This window comes from Myotis brandtii, unplaced genomic scaffold (genome assembly GCF_000412655.1).
Source record: "Myotis brandtii unplaced genomic scaffold, ASM41265v1 scaffold112, whole genome shotgun sequence".
Classification (NCBI taxonomy): domain Eukaryota; kingdom Metazoa; phylum Chordata; class Mammalia; order Chiroptera; family Vespertilionidae; genus Myotis; species Myotis brandtii.
Genome location: NW_005353838.1, coordinates 10,117,227 through 10,127,466, shown reverse-complemented (window position 1 = coordinate 10,127,466; position 10,240 = coordinate 10,117,227). Strand labels below are relative to the sequence as shown.

General features: G+C 42.6%; 1 protein-coding gene across 1 annotated transcript in view; it reads right to left on the bottom strand.

Moving 5' to 3' along the window:
* Positions 1–10,240, bottom strand: part of OSBPL6 (oxysterol binding protein-like 6) — a 173,492-nt gene extending 163,252 nt beyond the window's left edge. The window contains exon 1 of the mRNA XM_005857627.2: positions 10,211–10,240. The gene's annotated coding sequence lies outside the window, so the exon portion shown is untranslated. The remainder of the gene's footprint in view (positions 1–10,210) is intronic.

Genomic DNA, 10,240 nt, shown 5'->3' with positions numbered 1-10,240 from the left:
CGTCTTTATGGAAGGCATGAGCACTCTTAGCCGGAGTCACTGGCAACACATTGGGGGGCTCTCTGGTGTTGGAGCAAATTTTAAAGTGAAATACATAAAACATTCTAGAGAGATTTCCATTTTTGAAAAAATATATCTTTATTGATTTCAGAGAGGAAGGGAGAGGGAGAGAGAGATAGAAACATCAATGATGAGAGAGAATCATTGATCAGCTGCCTCCCGCATGCCCCACACAGGGGATGGAGCCCGAAACCCAGGCATGTGCCCTGACCAGGAATGGAACCGTGACCTCCTGCTTCATAGGTAGATGCTCAACCACTGAGCCACGCCATCTGAGCGAGTTTTCCATTTTAAAAAAAGCTTTGCTGTTGGGCGAAGGAAGGTTCATGTTTAATAGGGGTGTCACCTCTGAGGAATACTTCATCTCTTGAAAATGCCAGAAAAATGAGGCGCTGCAGAGCAGGGAAGTGTGTTCCAAGGGAAGCAATCAGATGTCCAACAGAGTGGCCTCTCGGGAGCTTTAAAGACAGAAAGCCATAGGAAAGAGGCCCGGCCCTAAAAGAGGAGCTCCCCCTTTTGGGAGAACAAAACACACAAGCAGGCAACCAAAGGAAGATGCCCAGTGAAGCAGGGGAAGCAGAAGCTGCAGACCTGTCAGGGACAGGACTGCAGGGGGTTTCAGGGAGGATGGGGTGGGTGCTAAATGGAAGAAATGGGGAAGAGAGAGACTGGTGTGGACAGAGCAATGGTAAGGCAATGGGGGCTGACAGGGAACAAAAAGCCACCAGGTGGGGAGAGGGAAGGGCAGCCGGAGAGACCTTGGTGACTGATGTCTTTTTTATCCCAAATTGGTCAGAAATTAAGATTTCTTAGACTTGCCCAATACAGTATAATAAACTAATTTTGAAAGAACCAAAATGTTGACTATTAAAAACAACTAACTGTCACAAAATTGTACATTTGTTTTTCATGTCCAAGGCACTTCCGAATTTGATAGCACCACAAGGCAGGTGAGCAAGAAATCAGCTATGGCTGAACAAGTCGAAAGCCAAATGTAGTCATTTTGGTTCACTGGTCATTTGTTTTCTAGGTAAATAGAAGTTTCATTAATGATTGATAATTGCACTTTGTCTCTAAGTACTAAGTTAGAAAACTCACTTCAACAACCACCATTTTACCCTCATTTAGCAGATGAGGCTTCCCGAGTGTATAGAGTGGCTGCTCAATAAGTGGAGAAGCTGGGACAGAACTTGCGCAGCCATGGTCCCTATCCAGGGCTCTTCCTGTCAAATATATACTGCTTCTCTGGAACACCGTGTACTGCGATACAAAGTGCCATGAGATAGTAGCTATTTTCACAGAGGGATGTATGGCGGGGGGGAAGACGTTAAATGTGTGGCAAGAAGAAGCAGTTGGGCACCATACTGTTACCCCAATGTATTTAATATATGCTGAAGCTCTTAAAGAAATGCAGTTAACAAGACGTTAAATGTGTGGCAAGAAGAAGCAGTTGGGCACAATACTGTTACCCCAATGTATTTAATATATGCTACTAAATCTCTTTTAAAAATGCAGTTAAATTCCTCCCAAATTCCCTAGAAATTAGACACACTAGATATACTAGTTAAGGATCAAATGCATCCTGAAATTTTAATAGCCCCGGAAAGTTATGGGAAGGGTTTTCTAGACACTTCCACAGGTCCTGCACAATGCCACGCTCCCGAAGGTCATCCAGTGCTTCCTCCCCTGTGACAGCGAGCCTCTCTGACCTTTCCCCATCCATCAACTTTCGCTCTCCACATCACCCTGCTCTGGCACCTGACGCTCCGGTGGAACGCCACTACAAGGCTGCTGCCTATCCCTCCTAATTTCCAAATGAAATGGTTTGAAAAAAAAAACAGCCACTAAATTATCAGAACTTCCACAAAGGAAAGGAATGCATAGTATTTACTTGATTCATTTATTAGGATACACATTTAACCCTGACTTCATGCCTAGAAGTTAATAAAAAGAGACTGATATAACATTTCCTCCTGTATACTTAGCTATTTTTTATTTAAAATTACCAATTCCTAATAAAGGGCTATGTCTGTTAACTTTGCATAAATGTGTATTAATGATAATTAAACTATTTTTATTTCCTTTTAGGAAAATTATTTTGCAGCATGATACCTCCGACTGTCACCAAGTTTTTCCTTTTCTTCAGTATAATTCATGTAACTCATGCTTATTAAATTTATATCAGCAAATACTTCTTTTTCCCAAAGATATCACCTACCAAATATTAAGCTGCTACCTTGGCTTTCTCTGTTTTACTATTCCTTTTTTTTTTTTTAGAAATTTATTTTATAAAGAGAGAGGAAGAGAGAGAAACACTGATTTGTTTTTCCACTTCTTTATGCATTCATTGGTTGCTTCGTGTATGTGCCCTGACCCAGAGATTGAACCAATAACCTTGGCATATCTAACCAACTGAGTTACCTGGCCAGAGTTGTCTCACTATTCTATACCTTAATATTTGGTACCACTTTGTGGGCTCTAGGAGGACAAAGGCACAATGAAACAATCACTCTTACGAAAGCATGTGTTTAAGAGTATAATACCATAAAAGTTATTCCAGGAAATGGTTACTTTAAGGGATGAAGGGGGATACTCTCATCAATAAACGAAGAAAAGCAGAAGAGATCAATTATTCCCAGAATGAACTCCCAAAACCAAGGCCACATTAGTTGTTGTTGTTAATCCTCACCCGAAGATATTTTTCCATGTGAGAGACCGACTGGTTGCCTCTCCACATGCCCTAACCACATGCAAGGTACATGCCCTTGACCAGAATCGAACCAGGACCCTTCAGTCCACAAGCTGGCCCTCTATCCACTGAGCCAAACCAGCTAGGGTCCAAGGCCACCTTTTAAAAATGCAGATTCCTAGACATCGTACCAAAACTCAGGGGTAGCAGAGAATCTCAAGGCCATGGCCCATAAAATAACAGTTTTCTCTATTTTATCACTGTAAGCTGCATCTGATGGAGTTGGAGTAGCAATCAAAACCATCTCCATTTCTGTGTTCTCCCAGTCTAGGCTTCTGCCACCACCTTCTTCGAAGTCTGTTCTCCATGAACGCTCATCATCACCCAGGTAGGTCCTAAAGAATGCCCCTTGTAAAATCAGCTAGGTGGGGTCACAGTGGCAAGGGCAGGGCAATTACAGGGAACCAAGGTGTGCCAACCTGTCCCAAAGGGCAACCGCTTCCATTTTCCCTCCTCCTTGAACTTTAGCCTGTCAGGGTAGTAGTGAGGGTGAGTCTTTTTTTTTTTTTTTTTTTTTTAATTGATTTCAGAGAGGAAGGGAGAGGGAGAGAGAGTTAGAAACATCAGAGATGTGAGAGAATCATCAATCCGCTGCTTCCTGCTTGCCCCCTACCAGGGATCAAGCCTGCAACCCAGAATCAAACTGTGACCTCCTGGTTCAAGGGTCAATGCTCAACCACTAAGCCACACCACTGGACAGTGAGGGTGAGTCTTTATGGCAACTACCATGGATCTAACATTGCAAAGGGATGCTGTGGGTTACAACTACTCAACATTCTTGAACAGTACAAGTGAGCCTCAAGAAATTTAAAAGCTATCTTGATTTGAATAGATAAGTTCACATATTTAAAAATTCAAACAGCGGTAAAGGGTGTATGAAATAAGTGTCCTTCCCACCCCCACCCCAACCACCCAGTTCTCTTCCCCAGAGGCAATCACTATTATCAGTTTCTTGGGTCACCTTCCAGAGACAGTCTTAACAGTTACAAGCATAAGCACATATCTACAAACTCCTATTAAACCCCAAGGGCTATACACTACCCTGCAACTTGACTTGTTTCCTTGTATCTTAGAGATCATTTCATATCAGCAAATACAGAATGACCTCATTCCTTTCAACAGCTACCTAGCTTTGTTTCTCCTCATAATTTATTTAAGTGATCCCATATTGATGGATATTTAGCTCTCTCTAAATCTTTTGTTTACAGACAATGCTGCAATGGATGTCTTTGTGCAAATTCATTCTGTGATGTACAAGTATATCTGTAGAACAACTTCTTAGGTTTCCTGAGATGAGAAGGTAGGTAAATTTTTAATTTTGGCAATATTTCCAAATTGCTACACAGATGCTGGACCATTTCACACCCCTACCAACAATGTTTGAGCTTGTCAGTTTCCCCCAAAACCTTGTCACCATAAAGTAGTAACGAACATCAAGATCTTTGCCAATTTAATAGACTACATCAGAGATTTTCAACCTTTTTGTTTTATGGCACACATAAGGTAATTACTAAATTTCCGTGGCACACCAAAAAAATAAATTTTTTGCCGATATGACAAAAAAATAGGTATGAAAATCACTGGACTAATCAATTTAAAATTAATTTCTCTTACCCTGAGTTGAGCATTTGTAGTTCCTTTTCTATGAACTGTTTATTCATTGCCTTTGCCCCTTTTTCTATTAGATTACCAGTCATTTTTCTTATTGATACACAGGAACTCTTTGGATATTAAAGAGTTATTCCTTGTCTCTGACACATGTTATAAATGGTTTTTTGCTGGTGTGTAGATATTTTATCTTCTGACTGTTATACACACTATCTTTTCTTTAATGGAGTTTAATTTATCACTTTTATCTTATGCGTTCTGTATTCTTTAAGATTTTTCAAAGCTTTTTATTTAAAATGTAGAGAGATACCTCTTCTCTAATATCTGATCTCCATAAGCCTTCAGATTTATTTCCTCTATTGGCACTTTTTTTTGGGGGGGTGGGTAATATTCACCTGAGGATATTTTCTCCATTGATTTTAGAGAGAGTGGAAAGGAGGGAGGAAGGGGGAGAGAGAGAGAGAGAGAAACATCAATGTGAGAAAGACAGATTGACTGGCTGCCTCCTGCACATGCCCCGACTGGGGCTGGGGATCGAACCTGCAACCCAGGTATGTGCCCTTGACCCTTCAGTGTGAGGGCCAATGCTCTAACCATGGAGCCACACCAGCCAGGGCCGTTGGCACTTTTTGAAATGAGGCTGGGAGACAAGCTAGGATATAATATCCACCAACTTCCTGTCCTGACCTTCCTATTCTTTTATCCTGGTTTCTTGTGGATTTTGCTCTCTCCTTCTCCCTTGCTCTCCTCCTGGAGTTTCACGTGAACCCTAGTTTGGTTGGCCTACCTTGGAGATCACACTCTTTTTGTAGTTCTTCAATTTGAAGTTTACTGAAGTCAAAAAGAATTTCATTAATGTCTTTTCATAACATGCCATTCAAACTGTGCTGTTTTTTTCTATTCCAAGGAAATCATACAACAGAAATTGTGCAGATTGTTGCCTATGGTGCGAGAATATACGAAAACTTGTCTAGCTGCTCCAGATAAACAAAAAACAAAAATGGTATCTTAATTTAAAATAAAATCAGACTTTAGACTTTATCTCCAGAAATGATGTTTTAACAAAACCTTTTTATTTTAATGTTCTTTTAGATACTTTATTCTTCAGACTTTTGTAGTTGATAACAGTTTGTTACTTGTAGCAACACTGTATTATGTATAAAAAATATCAAGGTAACTTCTTCAAATTTATGATAAAACTTAAGCACTGGTTTAAAAGATAGGAAGTAAAGCCACAGCTAGAAATTGAGGCCAGGTTTATTTTAGGTTTGATTTTTGAAAGAAAAAAAAAGATTCTAAAAATATAGTGCTGTTGTTCTCCATTCTCTTTCCACACTCTTTTCAAAAGGTAAGATACATAGGTCTGTCTTCAGAGCTACAGTGAGAATTGCCTTGATAAGATGCAAGATAAAAAAAATAAGAGTTGATGTTCTATTTCTGACTCAATTCCTTCTAGACTGATTTTCTCTCATATTAGTATATGGAAAAAGAATAACAAAGAAAAAGATAGAAAAATATATAGCACAAGGTCATTTAATTTTTATCTATTCTTTCCTTTTCTTTCCAGTGAGTTAAAGTCAAAGTTATGGGTATCAAAATAGCAAACACCAAAAAATGTTAGATAGTCCTGGATATTAAGCTATTTGGGTTATCCTCCCTAGCTCTGCCTTTTGTCAGCTTACTATATAGATGTTGTGATACTGGCTCTATCAGAAGGAATTCCCTTCTTAGTTGTCTGCAAATGGAGACTCTCATCTCCATCATCAACCTAACTAGGGGCCCTCCCTTGGATCTCTTTCATCACTCCTGACCCCCCATATCCACCTGTTTCCTAGATGTTTTTTATTATTATTATTACTAGAGGCCCGGTACACGAAATTTGTGCACTGGAGCGGGGTTGTCCCTCAGCCCAGCCTGCACCCTCTCCAATCTGGGATCCCTCTCACAATCCGGGATTGCTGGCTCCCAACCGATCACCCGCCTGCCTGCCTGATTGCCCCTAACCACTCCCCTGCCAGGATGATCAAGGCCTAACTGCTCCCCTGCCGACCTGGTTGCCCCCAACTGCCCTCCCCTGCCAGCCTGGTCGCTCCCAACTGCCCCCTGCAGGCCTGCAGGCCTGGTTCCCCCCAACTGCCCTCCCCTGCCAGCCTGGTCGCCCCCAACTGCCCTCCCCTGCCGGCCTGGTCACCCCCAACTGCCCTCCCCTGCCAGCCATCCTGTGGTGGCCATCTTGTGTCCACATGGGGGCAGCCATCTTGTATGAGGGTGTGATGGTCAATTTGCATATTACCTCTTTATTATATAGGACTGATCTCAGAAAGGAAGAGATAGAAACACCAATGATGAGAATCATTGATTGGCTGCCTCCTGCACACCCCTTACTGGGGATCGAGCCCGCAACTTGGGCATGTGCCCTTGGCCGTAATCAAACCTGAAACCCTTCAGTCCACAGGCCGACGCTCTATCCACTGAGCCAAACCAGCTAGGGCTTCCTAGATGTTTTTATGAACCCTCTGAGTGGTTCACTGTTGGACAATTTCATATGGCTTCCTCCACTTCTGTTCATATCATTTCCTCTGAGATGGCCTTCCTCTTTTCAGCAAGGCCTGCTCATCCTTCCTGCAGTCTCCACCATGAGCTCTTGGCAACTCATGCCTGTACACAGGGACTGCTTCCTCAGCCCTCAACTGTCACCGTGTGGGTCTTTTGGTGCAGTAGCCTGTTCTGCCTTATGAAGACTCTGTATTATCCTTATTTTCTTTTTCCTTAGAACTTTAAAATTATCACTGATCCATGCATGGCCCTCTTTAAAAAAAAAGCATTAATGTCTTTATTTTTATTGATTTTAGAGAAGAAGGGAAAGAAAGATAGAAACATCAATGATGAGCATCATTGATCAGCTGCCTTCTGCATGCACCCCACCAAGGACCGAGTGCCCTGACTGGGAATCTAACCATGATCTCCTGGTTCATAAGTCAATGCTGAATCACAGAACTACACTGGCTGGACTGACCCTCTTTTTAAAAAATATGATTACCTATGAACTTACCACCACACCTGAGAACTACATCATTACCAATAACTTACAGGCACCTATGTGTTCTTCCCCATCATATCCTTTTGGTTTCCCCCAAAAGATAACTGTTACCCTAAGTTTAAAGTTCATCATTCTCTTCCTTTAAAAATAAGTATATTTCAACACACATATAAATGCTTGATTGTATTTGATGATTTGTGTTTGCTTGTTTCCCTGGCTCATGTAAATTAATACAATTGTGGGAAATACTAGTAATTTGTTAATATTTAGTAAGTTAAATATTCACATACCCTACAAATCAAAAATTCTATACCTAGTTATATGGCCAAGAAAAACACTTGCACAAGTGCCCCAGAAACATGAATGATCCGAGCAGCACTCTGCAATATTTTTTAATGCAAAAAAAAAAAAGGCAATTGGCAGAACAGGGAAATATTTGTTATAGACACATAATGTATTAATCTTAATAACACAATGTTGGAGGGGGGAAATGTCGCAGATGTCAACAGAGAGTATAAGACCTTTTTCCCGAGATTAAAAACAGACTAAAAGGGGGGGGGGGGTTATAATTATTACTTAAACATTGCAGTAAAAGAAAAAAATCCTTATTTTGAGAATTCATGCATTGTCCTCCCAAACGAGACGACAAACTCTTGAAGGCAGGGACTTTTTTATTCTTATTTGTATCTCCCACATGCCTAGACCAGTGTCTTGAACAGATGGTGCTCAATAAGTAATTATCCACTTAATGATTTAAAATTTAAATCTTTTCCCTCATCCGTGTCATGAATAAAGTTGCATAAAACTTTTATTTACTTATACATTAACCTAGATCTATTTCTGCAATGGTAGTCCAGATATCCAACCACAAACACTTCATCCTGGAAGTACTTTACCTTTCTTCTTCAAGTAAAGCTAACATACAGCCAAAGCAATCTAGGGACAAGAAAACATATCCTGTAAAAGTCCAACCAAATCATATAACCAAGAGACAACTGATAAACCGTCATAATTTGAAACTGAGATATCCCAAAATGAATACATCCACTGAATGTATAATTGAGTTATCTCATCAAAACTGAAAACGAGCAAAAACAGGGTTTTTAGACTTTCTAAAAGCAAAGATTTAATTTCAAAATATTTTGTTCCTACTTTGAGAGAAAAAATATTTTTAGGGGAAAACATGAAATTTGGGTTAAAAGAATAATATGAATAATATTCCACCAATCAGGGCCTTCCTTATAACCCAATGAGAGCTATGCATATTCTCTGTAGGTGATTAGAGCGGAATTACGCTGCAGCTTCCCTTCGACCTTGGGAACTCTGCTCACTCTGAGTTACTGCGAGGTCTTCTGTTTCATTTATTAATAGTCTTTGTATCTGCAATGCTGTAGCATTCGAAAGGAATATCAACACTGTGAGCTTGCAGTACCTAAAACTGTAGAAATGTTTCCAAAAGCCAAGTGGGGTGTGGGTGGATTATAGCCAAGAGGAAAACAAAGTTAAGGATATTAAGATGGGATATTTTCTCATTTGACTTTTGAAGAAATAACACATTTAATTAGCTGTGTAATACATTACCATCCATTTGCATGCAGTTTTTAAATTTAAGAAAAGACATTCAAGAGAAATTATTTTATTTGGGAAAATATCACAACTGAATACGACATACAATTTGCTAAAACTAGTCCAGCAATAGAAAAATGGAAATTCTAATAGAGAAAAGGCCTATAGGACTTTTGGGTCCGAGGGGGGGAGGGAAGAAATAATCTAACACTCCTGAGGGTTCACTTAGTTTCATGTCAATTGCTTCATATCCATTATGTAATGCTTTCCCCAGCTTTAGGTCTGTTGAAGCTACCGTTCAGGTATATCACAGATTGCCACCAAATCAGTATAGGTCATGCAGATGTGTCTTATATTCATTCAGTAGAGGCTTTTTTTCAAAATCTGCTGCTGTCATTACTTCTTCCCGGCTTCCTCCCCAGGTCTCCCATCTCCTCCTCCCCCAAATACCCGGGCGACGCGAGCTGCGGGCAGTAGCCGGCTGGGTGCAGGGGAAGCACGTCCTGACTGCAATGCTAAAGCTGTCCCGGTCTGAACCAGGGGGGGCAGATTCGGCCCTGGCCGGGGTGTGGACGAAGGCTGCAGGGAAGGCTGCAGGGGCGCCAGCAGCCGAGTGGGCAGGGGTGCCCCGCGAGGGCAGTCCGCAGTGCACGCGCACAATCAAACCAAATGCACAACTTCCCCGGCCGCTCCTCCCGACTCCCCGGATTCCGTGGAAGGTGCGGCGTAGGCGTCAGCTGGAACGGGCGCGGGCGCGGGCGCTCTCACCCGCGCGGGTTCCGTTCTCTGCTGACAATTACATCAGTCCCTCTGCCGGCCCCAGCTTCATTCCCCAGCAGCCTGGGGGAGCCCGCGCGGGGGCTGCGGGCACGAGAGCCAGGCGGCCGGAATTCCCCGACACGAGGACGGGAGGGGAGGGCGGCGAGTGGGGACCATGACCCAGACGCCCCCTCCTACCTCAGCCGCCAGGCTGGACTAGCACCGCCAACCCCGACTCCCGGTCGCAGAGGTTATGCGGTCAGGGGAGACCCCCAAGGACTATGATGCTCCAGGGGCCCAAAGCGAAGCTGCCCATCCGCGCGCCCCTAAGGGTCCTCGGCCCTCCGGACGCGCACAATGCCCCCGGGCACCGGTACGGGCACCGTCATATCCGCTCCAGGGGTACCCTGTGCAGCTAGGACACCTACCTGGAAGGCAAGGGGCCGCGCCGCCGATTC